The 16399-nt window shown below is 41.4% G+C and overlaps 1 protein-coding gene across 1 annotated transcript in view; it reads left to right on the top strand.

Moving 5' to 3' along the window:
• Nucleotides 1–10137: 10137 nt before the first annotated feature.
• Nucleotides 10138–16399, top strand: part of NEURL3 (neuralized E3 ubiquitin protein ligase 3) — a 38055-nt gene continuing 31793 nt past the window's right edge. Inside the window, exon 1 of the mRNA XM_069958707.1 lies at nucleotides 10138–10202. The gene's annotated coding sequence lies outside the window, so the exon portion shown is untranslated. The remainder of the gene's footprint in view (nucleotides 10203–16399) is intronic.

The raw sequence follows: 16399 nt of genomic DNA, 5'->3' as shown, positions 1-16399 counted from the left end.
CTAGTAACTGGTGGCCCAGTAGATGGACCAGACAGTCATCCCAGATACCAGCATGTAATTACAAGAGATGTGTCTCCAAAGAGTGGCATCAAAAGTGATAGGCTGAAGAGTATTCCCCATACACTTTATCCTTTTTACGGTATAATACATATGGGGCTGTCCCAACCATCCAACGACAGATGATGTCACTGGAGTTAGGGGTCGTGCGTAATGGAAAATAACTGTCTGACCCCTTTGTTTTGGGAAAGATACCCCCCCCCCCCCTCCTATAGATTACACAGGAACGCTCGGCCATGCTGAAAATTCAAGTGTATTGGGAGGACGGGGGCCAGGCGGGAGAGATACCTGATGGCTGAGCGATCGTTTGGCCATCAGTTAGAGCCCCATTATACAGAGACTGATTATTATCGCTCAACTGTTTTCATGTTGGAACCTTTTTGGCTGTTGACCAGTATTATCGCTGCGCATTGCTGGGTGTAATAGCAATGCGCAACTGACAGCTGATGAATGTGTAAAGAAAATAATAAAGTTTATACATACCCGTTCATGTTCCCCGCCGCTTCTAAGCGCTCCACAGTGTCTTCCTGGCTTCTGCCCACTGCTCACTGGAACTTCAGAGCCGGCCCCAATCACTGGCGGAGACAGCAGAGCGTTGCGGCCAGTGATTGGCTGACCGGCCTGTCACTTCAGAGACCGGCTCTGATGCTCTCACGGCGGCTGCGGGCAGCTAGCAGAAGTCAGGAAGACCCCAGGGTACTGGGCAGAAGCATCAGGTAGCTTGGAGAGGTATGTATAAACGTTACTATTTTACGCTAAAGCAAGGTCTGCACGGAGATCGCTAACAATATACATATACAGCATGAAGTTAGCTCAAAGGATGCGATTAATGACATACAAATTATTTTACGTTTGTCGTTTGATCGTTGCCGCATTAACAAAAGAAGATTATTGATTAAATTTGAATGATTTCATGATTTTTTTGCACAATATTTGGCCTGTGTAAAGGGGTATTCCAGGAAATATTGACTTTTCCCCTATCCACAGGATAAGACAAAAGTACAAGATCACGGGGGAAGGGGGTTCGACTCAGCTCTTTCCGTCACTCCATAGGAATGAATAGAGTTGCGGGTCACATGTTGTACCCACAGCTCTATTCATAACAGAGCCAGCAGGGCCCAATACGGAGATCTTCAGGGGGTACAGAGGTGGATAGGGGAAAAGTCAGTTTTTCCTGGAATACCCCTTTATGGTCAGGACTGGCAGAGTCAACCAACGTGGGATCAACTGGAATCAAACCAAGTAGCAAAAACAAGCAAGTTTACAGAAACGTAAAAAACTCAAGAAACTTGTTCTATAGGCAATAAAGAGGTATCTAAGAAAGGTTAGAATAATGATCATTTATGTACAATATGTCATGCTCCACCATGATATGGTTATATACAGTAAATCATATACCACTATGATATGGTTATATACAGTAAATCATGCTCCACTATGATATGGTTATATACAATATGTCATGCTCCACCATGATATGGTTATATACAGTAAGTCATGCTCCACTATGATATGGTTATATACAGTAAATCATGCTCCATTGTGATATGGTTATATACAGTAAATCATGCTCCACTATGATATGGTTATATACAATATGACATACTCCACTATGATATGGTTATATACAGTAAATCATGTACCACTATGATATGGTTATATACAGTAAATAATGTACTTCTATTATATGGTTATATACAGTAGATCATGTACCACTATCATATGGTTATATACAGTAAATAATGTACTACTATTATATGGCTATATACAGTAGATCATGTACCACTATGATATGGTTATATAAATTGATAATGTACTGCTATTATATGGTTATATACAGTAGATCATGTACCACTATCATATGGTTATATACAGTAGATCATGTACCACTATCATATGGTTATATACAGTAGATCATGTACCACTATCATATGGTTATATACAGTAGATCACGTACCACTATCATATGGTTATATACAGTAGATCACGTACCACTATCATATGGTTATATACAGTAGATCATGTACCACTATCATATGGTTATATACAGTAAATCATGTACCACTATCATATGGTTATATACAGTAAATAATGTACTGCTATCATATGGTTATATACAGTAAATAATGTACTGCTATCATATGGTTATATACAGTAAATAATGTACTGCTATTATATGGCTATATACAGTAGATCATGTACCACTATCATATGGTTATATACAGTAAATCATGTACTGCTATTATATGGTTATATACAGTAAATAATGTACTGCTATTATATGGCTATATACAGTAGATCATGTGCCACTATGATATGGTTATATACAGTAAATAATGTACTGCTATTATATGGTTATATACAGTAGATCATGTGCCATTGGCGTGAGAATGCTGGTAAGGGGAGCAGCCAATGTTCCTTTATAGTCACAGTCACGTTCAATCCAAATCTTATCTCTGTGATTGTTCTTGGTCAAGGTTCACTACATTCTTAGGGAAACAAAATCTGAATTCCTGCCTCATAACGTGACTGGATAAGTATTGCCAGGAGGAACTATTTCAGCTATCATTTATAAGCAGAGACGTGTAGATGCTGGAAAACGAAAGCAAAACTGCATTGATGGCTATTTACTCAGGTGTGATGACAGATAAAGCCGCTCGTGTGGTTACCGGCCTATCACAAATAAAAAAAAAATATTGTGTAAACTCATGTGATAAATAATAATAATAAAATAATATTTATTTGTATAGCGCCAACAGATTCCGCAGCGCTTTTTTTTTTTCTTTAAACTAAGTAAAGAGGTTACAATTACATATTATAAAATTAAATTAGAATAAATAAAATACAGTGATGCCTTGGATTACGAGCATAATTGGTTCCGGGATCGCGCTTGTAATCTAAATCCACTCTTAAACCAAAGCAAATTTTCCCATAAGAAATCATAGAAATGCAGACAATTGGTTCCACACCCCAAATATAATGATTTATTATTCTAAATAACATATAAAACAGATGAAACAAACATTCAAAAACAGCAGAATATGTGATATTATAAGTTACTGTACAGTAATGGAGAGGATGGGAAACACAAGGGCGGACAGAGAATGCAGGGAGCAGGAAGGAATGAGCAGGACAGATCCAGCACTCTCTGTCCGAGGAGAAAGGGGTTACAGCTATGGAGAGATTACCCCCACCACAGTCCTGTCCTCGGATGCAAGCCCCAGCCTGAAGTGGATCTGCTATGATTTGGAAGGAGAGGCAGACTTCCTGGGTCAGAGTACAGGGGTGTAGACCCCACTATGCAGACCATGCCCCTCCTCCACTCACCCTCCCACCCAGTACAGGGAACTCTTAAACCAAAGAAATGCTCTTAAACCATTTTACAATTTTGAAAAACTGTGAGCTCTTAAACCAAAACACTCTCAATCCAAGTTATTCTTAAACCAAGGTACCACTGTACATCATAAATACGAGACCTGCTCGCGAGCGTGTACAGACTACAAACTGGGGGTGACACGAGGCACAAGTGCTTTATTTATAAGTGCCCTAAGCCCTATTACACGGGGCGAATATCGTGCGAAAATTCGAATTTAAACGATAATCGTTCGGAGTAATTGCAGGCAACGATCGAAAAATCGCTTGTATGTCGTTAATCGTTCATTTAGATCTAAACCTAAAATTATCGTTAATCGTTCGCTAATTGCTCACTGTAATTCCTAATTCGTTCGCTGAAGTTTGTCTATTATTTTTTTGCTGGGATCAGAAGGAACAAATGATCATAGTAAGGATCGCAATAACAATCGTATTAACAATTGTAATGCTGCGTTTACATGGAGCGATAATTTTCCGGATCGTACGAGTAACGATTTCGAAGTAACAATTTTTTTTATAACAATCAGCGTTTAGATGGAACGATATATCGTACGGAAAAATCATTTTGCGATCGCTTAAGCCTATCTCGCACATAGGTTAAATCGGTGAACAACTGTTTACACGGAACGATCTGCAAATTTTGTGCGAACGACCAACGACGATTTGAGAACATGTTCAAAGATCACACTGCCTTTATCACAGGCTGGAAGCTCACAGCTGCAGCCCCGCAGTCCTTCCCTCCCGCTCGGCAGCAACGCACGTCATCACGCCGAACAGGAGAGAAGCTCGTGCACTGCGGGGCTGCAGCAGTGAGCTTCCGGCCTGTGATAAAGGCAGTGCCCGCCAGAAGCTCACCGGACCCAAAGCTGCATTGGGGGCGGACCTGCCCGGCCTAGCTCACCTGTCTCTGATCCCCGGCCGCTTCCTCTTCCCCCAGCCTCTACTCCTGCACCCCCCCAGCCTCTTCCCCCCCATTGGAAGAACACTTTTTTTTAATGTAATTTTGAGTCATTTCTAACAGGTTTCACTGTAGTTCATTATTATAGGAAAAAAATAGATTTTTATCCCTTATCCCCAGAAAGAAATGCATAATTACACTTTATAAGAGAAAGACACCTACGATGGATGTTTTGACATTTCACAGAGATATATTAAATCACATTGTCTGTCATTTAGAGTAACTGAAATGTCTTTAGTGGTTCTGGAGAAGTTTGACAGCTTTAAGAAGAAGAAACTTGAAGCTCCATGTTCCAGCCCATGCGCCATTTATATTAATGGTGTATTCTTATGTGACCCAATAGTGCTTGGGCTCACTATGGTCCTGGGTGCAGCTGCCCCCCATGTCCAAGCATGTGTGTCATGTCAGAAGATCTATTTCTGATTAATATCCCCTTTATATTTCTATTTAAAATACAGCTTAGAGCAGCCGCACATAATATAATATTTCAGTAAGAGATAGAGCAGGTTGACCAGGATATCATGTATCCGAAGCCAACTTACTTAAACCAAAGCCTCTTTTACAAAGCTTATAATGGACGCTTTGAATGTAAGGCTTTCAGCTTGAATCAGCAGGTACTCTGTTCAGTGTCTTAAAATGGATACTCTGCTACTACCAATGGCTGTGTCGGAAACTGCAGGGCTGCTCAAGCCCTGTTCCTGGCACAGTTACATGTTACATAATGCTAATGCTGTTGCAAGCAGAGTTAATGATACTGAGCTTCCCCATATGTCTATTCTAATGCATGTTAGTATAAGAAAAGAAATTAAAGTTGGGGAAGCAGCCTTTGTCACTGGCACAACAGATGTGGAAGCTGTGATTGACCGTTAACCAAACCAGGTCTACTACACTGTTTCACAGCTGCAGCACTAGTGACACACAACTTCACTAATTGTAATGTCTTTACTAATGCCAACATGTACTAGAATACACAGTGGGGAGACCCAGCATGCAGCACTAGCAATGTGTAACTGTGGCGGGACCAGGGCTTGAGCAACCCTGCAGTTACCGACAGAGCCATTGGTGGCAGCATAGGGGCTGGGTCATTCCTCACTGCTGCCACTCAATATAAATATGTATTAAAAAAAAAAAAAAAAAAAAAATTAAATGGTTACATAGGTGGTGATAAAAAACGACATGGGCTGGACTTGCCTGGACTTTACCATTCTGGGAAATGCCCCCTTGGCAATAGAGCCTGATTTACATACAAACAAAAAGGCTATCTCTATGGAACAAAAAATTATCTCTATGGAAATAAAAAAGGGGAAGGAGTATATATCCAAAATTGTCATGAGAATCCCTATCTAGCAATGGGCTTATTACTGACACTTCTGTTTTCCTGCTGAAAGGTCCAGTTCAAGTTCAGTTGAAGATATGCTGTGTTTATACATGGTCGATCTACCACATGCCACACCCCGATTGGGTTCACTTGGAAGCCCTTACAATGGCCTGTTTTTTGGGCATTATTATTTTTATTTTTATTGCTGCACTTATATTATTGCTAAGCTAATGTCTCAATATGCCCATATTAACCCCTGATGAACCGCGTTGAGTTGCGTAGAAACACGTTGGGTGTTTTTTGTTTTCTCTGAGTAATTTGAGCAGTATTCTAAAATACAGTGTTATCTGTCTGTAACCTATAAATGGTTGAATAACATTGGTGATTTTTTAAAAATAAAACTATTATCTATTACAATGTTTAGCCCTTGCACTTTGTCTAATGACTGGACTGCACTCTATTCCACTTACACCCAGTCAGGTATATGTAGAGACTGTAATTATATTTGTTTTATCAATAAGGATAATTATAGGTTAAAGAGTAGGCTTATGTTGTCATAAACTAGTGACAGAGAAGCTGAACAGAATGATGTATCACTTACATTGTTCTGTGCAGCTGATCTGGAGATCTCCTCCTGAATAACATGGACAATAAATAGTTCTTCTTATTACGTGCATGAGCCCAGTGGTCCCCAATATTCATGAGAAGCAGAAAACTCCGCCCACCAGTTGCTGATTGGCAGTTATCTATCCATGCTGTGTATAGGCAGTCACCTGTCAATCAGCAGCTGGAGGGCGGGGGAGGGGTACGGCATGAATCCTATTCCCCTACTTATTAGGAGAGCGGCTGAACAGAATGATGTAAGTAATACACAATTATTCTCTCTCAAGTATTCTTATCTCTCTACCTCATCCTCCAACATACCGGCAGAGCACATTACTCTTACGACATCCTCCTCTCTGCTCCTCTCATTCTTCTACGTAGTCTCAACACGCCACCAAGTCAGCATGACTGCACTCTTCACTATACTCCTATTACAGATCTGAATCCTGGCCTCCATGACTGGGGTTGGTTGCTAGGGCCCTGAGGGACAGCTCAGGGGGGTAGGGGTTAATGGCTAGACGGGGGTGGGGAGTAAAGTGGGGAGACCAGGTCAGGAGTTAATTGATTGGTGGGGGTGGGGGGTGGGATAGGCAAGGGGGGTTGGGGTATATAACCTGAGGGAGAGGGGGGCTGGTACCTTTTGCCTGTCTGACAGCAGAGGAATATACCGCCCACCCGCCCTTGTTTTTTTTTTTGTTGTTCGTCTGGGGAGGCGTGGGCTGGGGGTGGGGCATGTTTTCGTCATGGCAGCTTGGCAGTGGAGGGTCCTCGGAGTCGGGTGGCAGTTACAGTTTTTTCCAGAGGAAGGGGGGGAATCAAATCTGGACCCCCTTGGTTAATGGTGGATTAAGGATGGATCAAGGTTCAGTGGACTGGCATTACAGAAACATATACCCTCGCGGAAGGATAAGGGACGGAGTAGTGGTGAAATAGCGAGGGGAGGTTGCACACACCTATTTAATGTTTGGTGCCCGTGAGCCAAGTGGTAGTCGGCTGGGGGTTAAACGGGTGTGTGATAACAGGGATCGCCAGTATTAAAACATTTCAGGCTTCGAGGACCTTTCCACCTGGGGATGTTGAAGTTGTGTTTTATTTACACTGATATGTTAAAGTTAATAAAAGGCTGCTGTGGCCATTTCATCCGAATAATGGTGTTGTGTCTTCATTGGGATGGAGGGAAAGAAAACTGGGGGGGGTGTGGTCATAGTAAGCCCAAGGTCAATAATACACCCAGTCAAGTACTTTCAGCGTAAACAAGAGATTGTTTATGGTAAAAAGACTCTGTGATTCATCGCCCCACAACAACACAGTGTAGACACCCTCCTTGGGACATTTCCCCTTTCTGTGGGTGGCAGTGCCAACAGTCCAGGAGGGTCTTACACCACTCCGGCCCACCGTGATGACAGCCCACGGGACCGCTCAGCAACCCGGCAGGTCACTGTCCACAGGGAAACAAGGTGTATCCGACCCTCCAAAACAAAAGCAGGTGTGCCACCATACCTGTGTGCCCAATCGGCACTGGCATCATGACACAACACCAAAGGGTCCGGCTACATCTCGGTCAACCACCACTGGAGTGGCGTCACACTCCACCATCTGGCAAGTGACCGGCCGTACCTCCGCCATAGCACCGCGGACATTCTTCTCTAGTGAGTAGTATATAGCAGGCATCACCTGCAAAACTATCTGTAATTGTATGTAAAATAGCACGTTGGGGTTTCCATCCTTTTGTTCAATTTTTTTTAACCAAAAATCGCTAAATTCTTGCAGAAACGGTTCTGACCAAAATCTCAAAACATCTCCCCAAAACATCCTAGCCTCATTCCCCTGATGACCCCCATCACAACTAAACATGTCTGAGAAAATAATTTATAATTATAATTTATTTAATTTATTTAGTATGGCGGTCAATAATGTGCTGTGCAATCTGATTTAGACAGACTGCTGCTAATGATAAGGATCATTTATTACCAGTACAGTTCAACAGGTTGATCAGTTAGTAACTAAGGGCACATTGCCTATGTACAATACACATGTAATAGCACACTATGATATTAGGTTTCTAACTTGTATAAAGTTTATGCTCCATAGTATTATTATTATTATTATTATTATTATTATTATTATTAATAATAATAATAATAATAATAATTTCCAGTAATTATCAGCTGCTGGATGTCCTGCAAGAAGTGGTGTATTCTTCCCAGTCTGACACAGTGCTCTCTGCTGCCACCTCTGTCCTTGTCAGCAACTGTCCAGAGCAGGAGAGGTTTTCTATGGGGATTTGCTACCACTCTGGACAGTTCCGGACATGGACAGAGGTGGCAGCAGAGAGCACTGTGTTAGACTGGAAAGAATACACCACTTCCTGCAGGACATACAGCAGCTGATAAGTACTGGAATACCTAAGATTTTTTTTTTAATAGAAGTAATTTACAAGTCTGTAGTGTTAATATAAATGAGGTTTACAGAATAAAAGAAAACTGCAATGTGCAATGTGATTGTGTTAATTGTAGACTATATTGTTCTATGGCATACAATGTGGTATGTGAATCAGAAATGTGATTATGTTCCATATCTTGAGTAATTCATTGATATTAATACATAATCAGAGTCACCCACATGTTCTTTGAAGCTCAGGCATACACTGGAGCCAAAACAATAACCCAGAGAAGTCAGGCGGTCTACGAGAACTCAGTTTGCCGTTAGATATCAGGAGTTCAGTCTATGACTATGAGATTATTTGCAGTATATCATTTACTTTCTCTTGGCCACTTTCACACGGTAGTACTGGGTCAGTATTTTATATCAGTACTTGTTAGCTTAAAGGGTTTTTTTGTAATGTAAACTTCAGAACCAGATAAATAAACACCTATCTCCTAACAGATCAAAAGCTCAAAAAGAAACTGTGCCGCATTTCACACAGACATGTCTTTTTACAGCATAATGAGGCTTCAAACACATTTGCCGAAAACAAAAGAAAAATTCTTTCAGTTCAACAAGTGTCAGAAAGTTATATAGATTTGTAATTAAATTATATTTTAAAATCTCAAGTTTTTTAGTACTTATCAGCTGCTGTATGTCCTGCAGGAAGTGGTGTATTCTTTCCAGTCTGAAACAGTGATCTCTGCTGCCACCTCTGTTTATGTCAGGAACTGTCCAGAGTGGTAGCAAATCTCCATATAAAACATCACCTGCTTTGGAAAGTTCCAGACATAGACAGAGGTGGCAGCAAAGAGCACTGTGTCAGACTGGAAAGAATACACCACTTCCTGCAGAACATACAGCAGCTGACAAGTACTGGAAGACAAATTTACAAAACTTTTTGATGGGTTTCTCTGTTGCATCCCAGCAAGTATGTACAAGGTCCTGGGCTAGTTACCATGTATGAGGGATGTTTTTTCTTTGCTATATATGGCGGATTTGGTAAAAATATTTATCAGCAGGTAACAACAATAAGACAATGCCTTATATATTTTTTTTCTCAAAAACAGGCATTATGGAGGAGATTTATCACACTGGTGTAAAGCAGAGTTGTCTTAGTTGCCCCTAGCAACCAATCAGATTCCACCTTTAATTTTTCAAAGAGTCTGCAAAGAAAGTGGAATCTGATTGGTTGCTAGGGGCAACTAAGACAACTCTGCTTTACACCAGTGTGATAAATCTCCTCCTATATCTTCTTTTCAGGGGATGTTTTTATTTCCCACCCCACCCCCTCCCTGGACCTCCCCGGAATACTCACCCCGGGACCAAGAGCGCATCAGCGTCGGGACGTGTGGGTCAGGCATGTGGAGGGATGTGCATCAAGCGTGCGTTGGGACGTGCAGAGGACGTGCAGAGGACGTGGACCAAGCTGTCTGTGGCGCCGGCTTTGGAGATCCACAAGGGGATTATGTGAGTCCTTGGTGGTGGCAGTGGGTGCCAATGGCCGGCCTTACTTTCGTGGGGTGCCCTAGTTAAGAGTAGGGGGTACCTTATATCGGGGGGATGCCTTACATTAGGATAGAGAGTAGTTGGGATGTCTTATTTTAGGAGGGTGTTTTATTTTCGAGGATATACAGTATGACAGAACCCCTCAGTTATAATTCAAGGGGGTCCATCAGGCACCATGTGTGTCTCTTATGCCTTAGATCCAGCAGAACCATGTGGTATTCATTATAAATAGAAGCCACAAGGCAGATGTGAACAGAGCCAAAAAAAAAACAACAACAAAAATACACAAAAAAATGAAAATAAGCTATTCTTAAGCAGAGGACAAATACATTTATAATCCATGAATATAGGACTGAATTCTAGAAGCCGAGATGCATTCAGGCTTACAAAACACATAAAAGAATTCTGTAGCTATGTAATTAGAGAAAACACTTGCCTTCATAGCGCCATCGAAAACAAAAGTCTTCCATTGTTTTTGGTTTAACCTGTATTTAGCTAATGACTGGAAAACACGCCGATGAATTGTTTTCTGTAACAGAGAGTTTAAATGTCTCCAATAATAATCGTACCCTCGAAATACCTCCAAGTAACACTTCAAGTCACTCTCCACCTATGAACACTGTGACAGTGTTAGGTCCAATATTCTCTACCAATTGTTGTATTATTAGATTGTTTGGACTGACTGAACTTGGGCTATTTTTACTAATGGAAACGTTACTGCATAATCTGTTCATACTGAGTCTAATGTGTGAACAGTTTGCGTTAAAAGGGGTTATCCAGGCTTAAAAAAAACATGGACGCTTTCTTCCAGGAAAAGCACCTCTCCAGTCCTTGGTTTGGGTTTTATTAAAGTGAATGGAGTTGAATTGTAATACCACAAATAACCTGGAACAGGGGTGGCGCTGTTTTTTGTAATGCTGGATAACCCCATTAAGGCTATGTTCAAACACAGTATTTTTGCTCAGTTTTTTGGTCAGTATTTTTCAACCAATACCAGAAGTGGATTGAAAATACAGATAGACTAAGTTCACACATTGTTAAAATTGAGTGGACGGCCGCCATTTAACTGCAAATTGTTTTAAAATAACGGCAATTATTTGCCATTAAATGGCAGCCATCCACTTAATACTGTGTCCCCGTCCACCTCCGGTCCAATCCACCCGCTAACATACGACTGCCGCCTATTAACCCCCTGCAACATGCCACCTGCTCCACGCTCTGCTCCCCTGTCTGCCTCCGCCGCCAAGCCTGTTGGGAGTTCCGGTGCCATCCTGGTCCTCCTCCTCCATGTCCGCCTGCTGCTGCTGTGGTGCCTGCTGGGGAGGTGACAGGATACGCCTCCTGCTCCTGCTGCTGTAGATGTATAGAGATACAGTGTAAATATACTGTATATCAAATATAAAAAAATATGTATACTATAGTTATCTATACAGCAGCCAGATCAGTGCTTTTAGAGCAGAGTGGTGGTCGGTAACCTAGACAATGAGCTGTTGACAATGGGAAGGAAAGAGCAGCATATCGGGTTTGCGAAATGACTGTATTTGCAAAAATATTTAACTTGAAGAGTCTTAAAGTGTAACTATATTAGCTGAGATGGGAATATCCATTTAAGCCTCTAAGGTTTTCCAGTAGTATCTGCAAGCAGGATAAAAAATAATAATTTATTCATAATCTCTGTTCAGCTGCTACAAAGATATATTTGGAAATTATATAACAGAATGTTAGACTTATTTAGATTAAAAAAATATTGTCCAAGTAGAGAAATTCCCTTTAAATGTGATAATTGTGCTCAGCAGGCTGCCGTGCAGCAGTGCTAGATCATAGCAGGAGATCGGGAACTACAGGGTATAGATAGCCCCGCAGTTCCTGACACAAACATTGGTGGCAGCAGAGGGGGCTGTGTCGCCCCTTACTGCTGCCACTTAATGGAAATGTATATAGATATTAAAAAATACTATACATTATACTATTATTTTAATACAGGTATAATACAAAGTAATATAACTTTATTAAAGCAATGTATTATCCACCATTTTTTCTCCTAAGTACCCCTTTAATTCTTCTGCTCCAAATGAGACAAAATGTGACATTCGCATTCGCCATTAATGAAATAAGAAGTTTCAGTAGAAAAAGTCACCAATAGGTGGCGCTGTAGAAATAATGGTTATTTACATAAGATGATGCTTTTACAGATGCACAGGTGATTGGTTGTTATTACCCAACAATATGGCGTCTTTGTTCACCTTATTTCATATGGTGTGACATCCGGTTATGAGGTTTGATAAAGGACCAAGTCTACCATGACAGTTGTCAGATCTGGACGGCATTCAACAGCATGTTGTAGCAAGTAAGGCTGACTTGCTGCCAGCAAATGGCAAATGCATCATCTAAAGTGTCCATAGTCTGTTTTTTTTTGTTTTGTTTTTTTTTACTTATTTGTGGCAGAAGAGCACCCCTCCCACCCCCCGAGCCCTCTGAGTTAGGATTTAATTTTAGTTACCCAACCCTGTACTTACCTTCCTCACTCCCCCACCAGCAATGTTCTAAATCAGTCTGGTCCTCCTGCACAGCACCTACTCCAGACACTGATTGGCTGAGGCAGGACACAGATACAGTTACTGATTGGCTGAGCAGGACACCGCTGCACACACTGATTGGCTGAGCAGGACACCTCTGCAGACACTGATTGGCTGAGCAGGACACTGCTGAAGATACTGATTGGCTGAGCAGGACACCACTGCAGTCACTGATTGGCTGGGAAGGACACTGCTGCAGATACTGATTGGCTGAGCAGGACACCGTTGCAGATACTGATTGGCTGAGCAGAACACCGCTGTAGATACTGATTGGATGAGCAGGACACCACTGCTGTCACTGATTGGCTGGGCAGGTCACCGCTGCAGACACTGATTGGCTGAGCAGGCAGTTCTACATGCTGACTTTGGAGGCCTTGTGCAGCGGGACAGAGATCATTCACAATGGCCACGGGGGGTTTAGCTGTTGGGAGATAAATATATATTTTAATTTCCCCTGGGCACAGTTACCTATAGAAATTCACCAGAAAACACCTATAAGCTAGAAGCATTGTTTCCCAACTGGGAATTATCATCAACAAGCTTTTAAGACCACAGTGTTAATAGACATGTAATTTGGTGCACGTTATGCATATTATTACATGTGGGCTCATAATTGACATACATACAGTATATAAAACCATAATAATGCACACCTTATAAAAAATGTATGTTGCAATGTTGTTATACCATTATGCCATATTACGATATATAGGTGTATGTATATATATTGATATGTAGAGACATGTCCGATGGGGTATGGCTCCTGGCTGATTTAGGCGCTTACAGTTTTGATAATGTTTTATTGTGTTTAATTATAGTGTTGTTTGATGTATCTCATACACTGAAAATGCACAGGTACTAATATTCACACACCCACTATATCACAAAGGAAGACCATATCTACAATACCTCTACAATAAAGAAAACCATGAACACTATGAAATACTAATCTGCAATAAAGAAATGCATACATGTTATCACAATGTTTCCTCCATTCTGATCAGCAGGGGTAATGTAACAAACAACTAAAACAACTCAGGCTAGGTGGGTGTCTATGATTCTTCAAAATGAAAAAAAAAAAAAAAAACACAAAAAACTGCATGAGTTTATTAAAGTAGCCCTGAAAGGGAATTATTAGTCTCTCTCCGTTAGAATAGAGCAGGGAAGGGGAACCTGCGGCCCTCCAGCTGTTGCAAAACTACAGCCTGTTTAGGTATGATGGGAATTGTAGTTTTTCAACAGTTGAGTGATTCACTAATTCACCATCTCTGACCAGCCCCTCCAGCGTACACCTGAGCAGGCAAGGAGTGAAAAAAGCAGCTGCTGCAACTTCACTTTTACTGCAACTTCACTTTCATTGCAGTACATCAGCATCTTCACCAAAATGATGCAGTAACACAATTACATGATGCTAAACGGCAGAGAGGATCAGAGTCAGCACTGCCAATCCAACCTGGACAAAGAACGAGACATAAACAGTATATCCCATGTAAGATAATATCGGATAAAGTCCTTATTGTGGGGCTCAACTTCAAAGATAAAAGATGCTTGATCATAATATGTGCATGGAGATGAGAAGAAAAAAAATTAAATTAAAATTAAAAATTATTACAATATAGGCATTACAGGTAGAGAATACAGTGTGCTGTGTGGTGTTACAGGTAGAGAATACAGTGTGCTGTGTGGTGTTACAGGTAGAGAATACAGCGTGCTGTGTGGTGTTACAGGTAGAGAATACAGCGTGCTGTGTGGTGTTACAGGTAGAGAATACAGCGTGCTGTGTGGTGTTACAGGTAGAGAATACAGTGTGCTGTGTGGTGTTACAGGTAGAGAATACAGCGTGCTGTGTGGTGTTACAGGTAGAGAATACAGCGTGCTGTGTGGTGTTACAGGTAGAGAATACAGTGTGCTGTGTGGTGTTACAGGTAGAGAATACAGTGTGCTGTGTGGTGTTACAGGTAGAGAATACAGCGTGCTGTGTGGTGTTATAGGTAGAGAACAGTGTGCTGTGTGGTGTTACAGGTAGAGAATACAGTGTGCTGTGTGGTGCTAGAGGTAGAGAATACAGTATGCTGTGTGGTGTTACAGGTAGAGAATACAGCGTGCTGTGTGGTGTTACAGGTAGAGAATACAGCGTGCTGTGTGGTGTTACAGGTAGAGAATACAGTGTGCTGTGTGGGTGGGACCACAATCACATGATATAGTACTGCAAATAATTCAGTAACACAATGAAACAGCAATGTGTGAACAAAGCCCAGATGTTCTGCAATAGTTTGGGGCATGGAATGGGCAGGGTGGAGGACTGTGATGAACAGCTGAGGGAAAGCATTGCATTCTGGAACCTGTAGGACTGTGTACAACTACCCAACTAGGAAGTACAGCCACAAAATACAGAACTAGGACCCCAAACAAAAAAATTTTTGGTACTTTCAGAACTGGGTCAGACATGCAAGTAATGCTAAATGTTTCTGGAGCAGATTTTTGTATTTTTTTACCTCTGTTAGGAGTACCCCTTTAAGGACCAAAGCCCATTTAAAAAATTCTCTGTCTCACATTATGTGGTTATAGTTCTAGCATGCTTTAACAACTTATTCTAACGATTCTTGTGAGGCAAACAGGCGCTTAGCATGGGTGCCCAGAGACTGCGAACGGTTTGGCGCTGCGCATAGTTAGCAGAATGCTGGGTAGGGTTGGTTGCTCCCATTATCTGTTATACCCCCCTGTTCTAGTAGAATGGTTACACCAGGTCAGCCCCTTCCTTTAACACATGATTACAGTCAGCCAATAGCAGCAGGATAGTGTGGTTAATATACCCTCTCACAGCTTACCTCACAGCTTACCTCTTCCTCTTGATGATCCGGTGGCAAGCAGGATACATCTCCTTGTTGTCCCTCCCTCCCTCCCTCCCTATATATAAAAAAAAAAAAAAAAAAAAAAAAAAATTTGGTTGATGGCACTTTGCGTGATGGCACTGTACATGCCATTGCTATTTTGTTTCATGTGGTTTCATGTTTGTAATGCTCCTTTCTTTAAGTCACAGCAGGCGGTTCCGAGGTTAAAAGTTGTGATAAGCGAGCCTGGAAGTTCGATGTGCCCGCTGGGAGTCCCGCACTCCGCGTCCAGCCTGGTTATGAGTTCTCCACGTTGGAGAGAGAGTTAAAGTTACGGGAAAACATTTCATAATTAATAAATGCTGTGGCCGACCCTCGTCCAGCAAAAGTTGAATGGTGTCGCGTTTTTATTTAGTTAAAGGAGCCAGCAGTCTGCTGGTGGTTTTTCAGGTATGTTACCTGTTGGCAGTCTGAGATTGTATTCTTGTGACATATTTTACTGTAGCTTAGTGGTAAATTTTGGCTGATATCCTTATGATGTTCTTGTGAAAAATGCCCCCATATCTACTCTTAAACCAAAGCAAATTTTCCCGTAAGAAATCATTGAAATGCAGACAATTTGTTCCACAAATAACGATTTTTTTATTCTGAATAACATGTAAAACAGATAAAACAAACATTCAGAAGCAGCTGAATATGAGATATTATAAGCTACTGTACAGTATAGCAATCAGCATGTGGTGTATAATGT

The sequence above is a fragment of the Dendropsophus ebraccatus genome, chromosome 1 (genome assembly GCF_027789765.1).
Source record: "Dendropsophus ebraccatus isolate aDenEbr1 chromosome 1, aDenEbr1.pat, whole genome shotgun sequence".
Taxonomy (NCBI): domain Eukaryota; kingdom Metazoa; phylum Chordata; class Amphibia; order Anura; family Hylidae; genus Dendropsophus; species Dendropsophus ebraccatus.
This window is presented reverse-complemented; position numbering and strand designations above follow the sequence as displayed.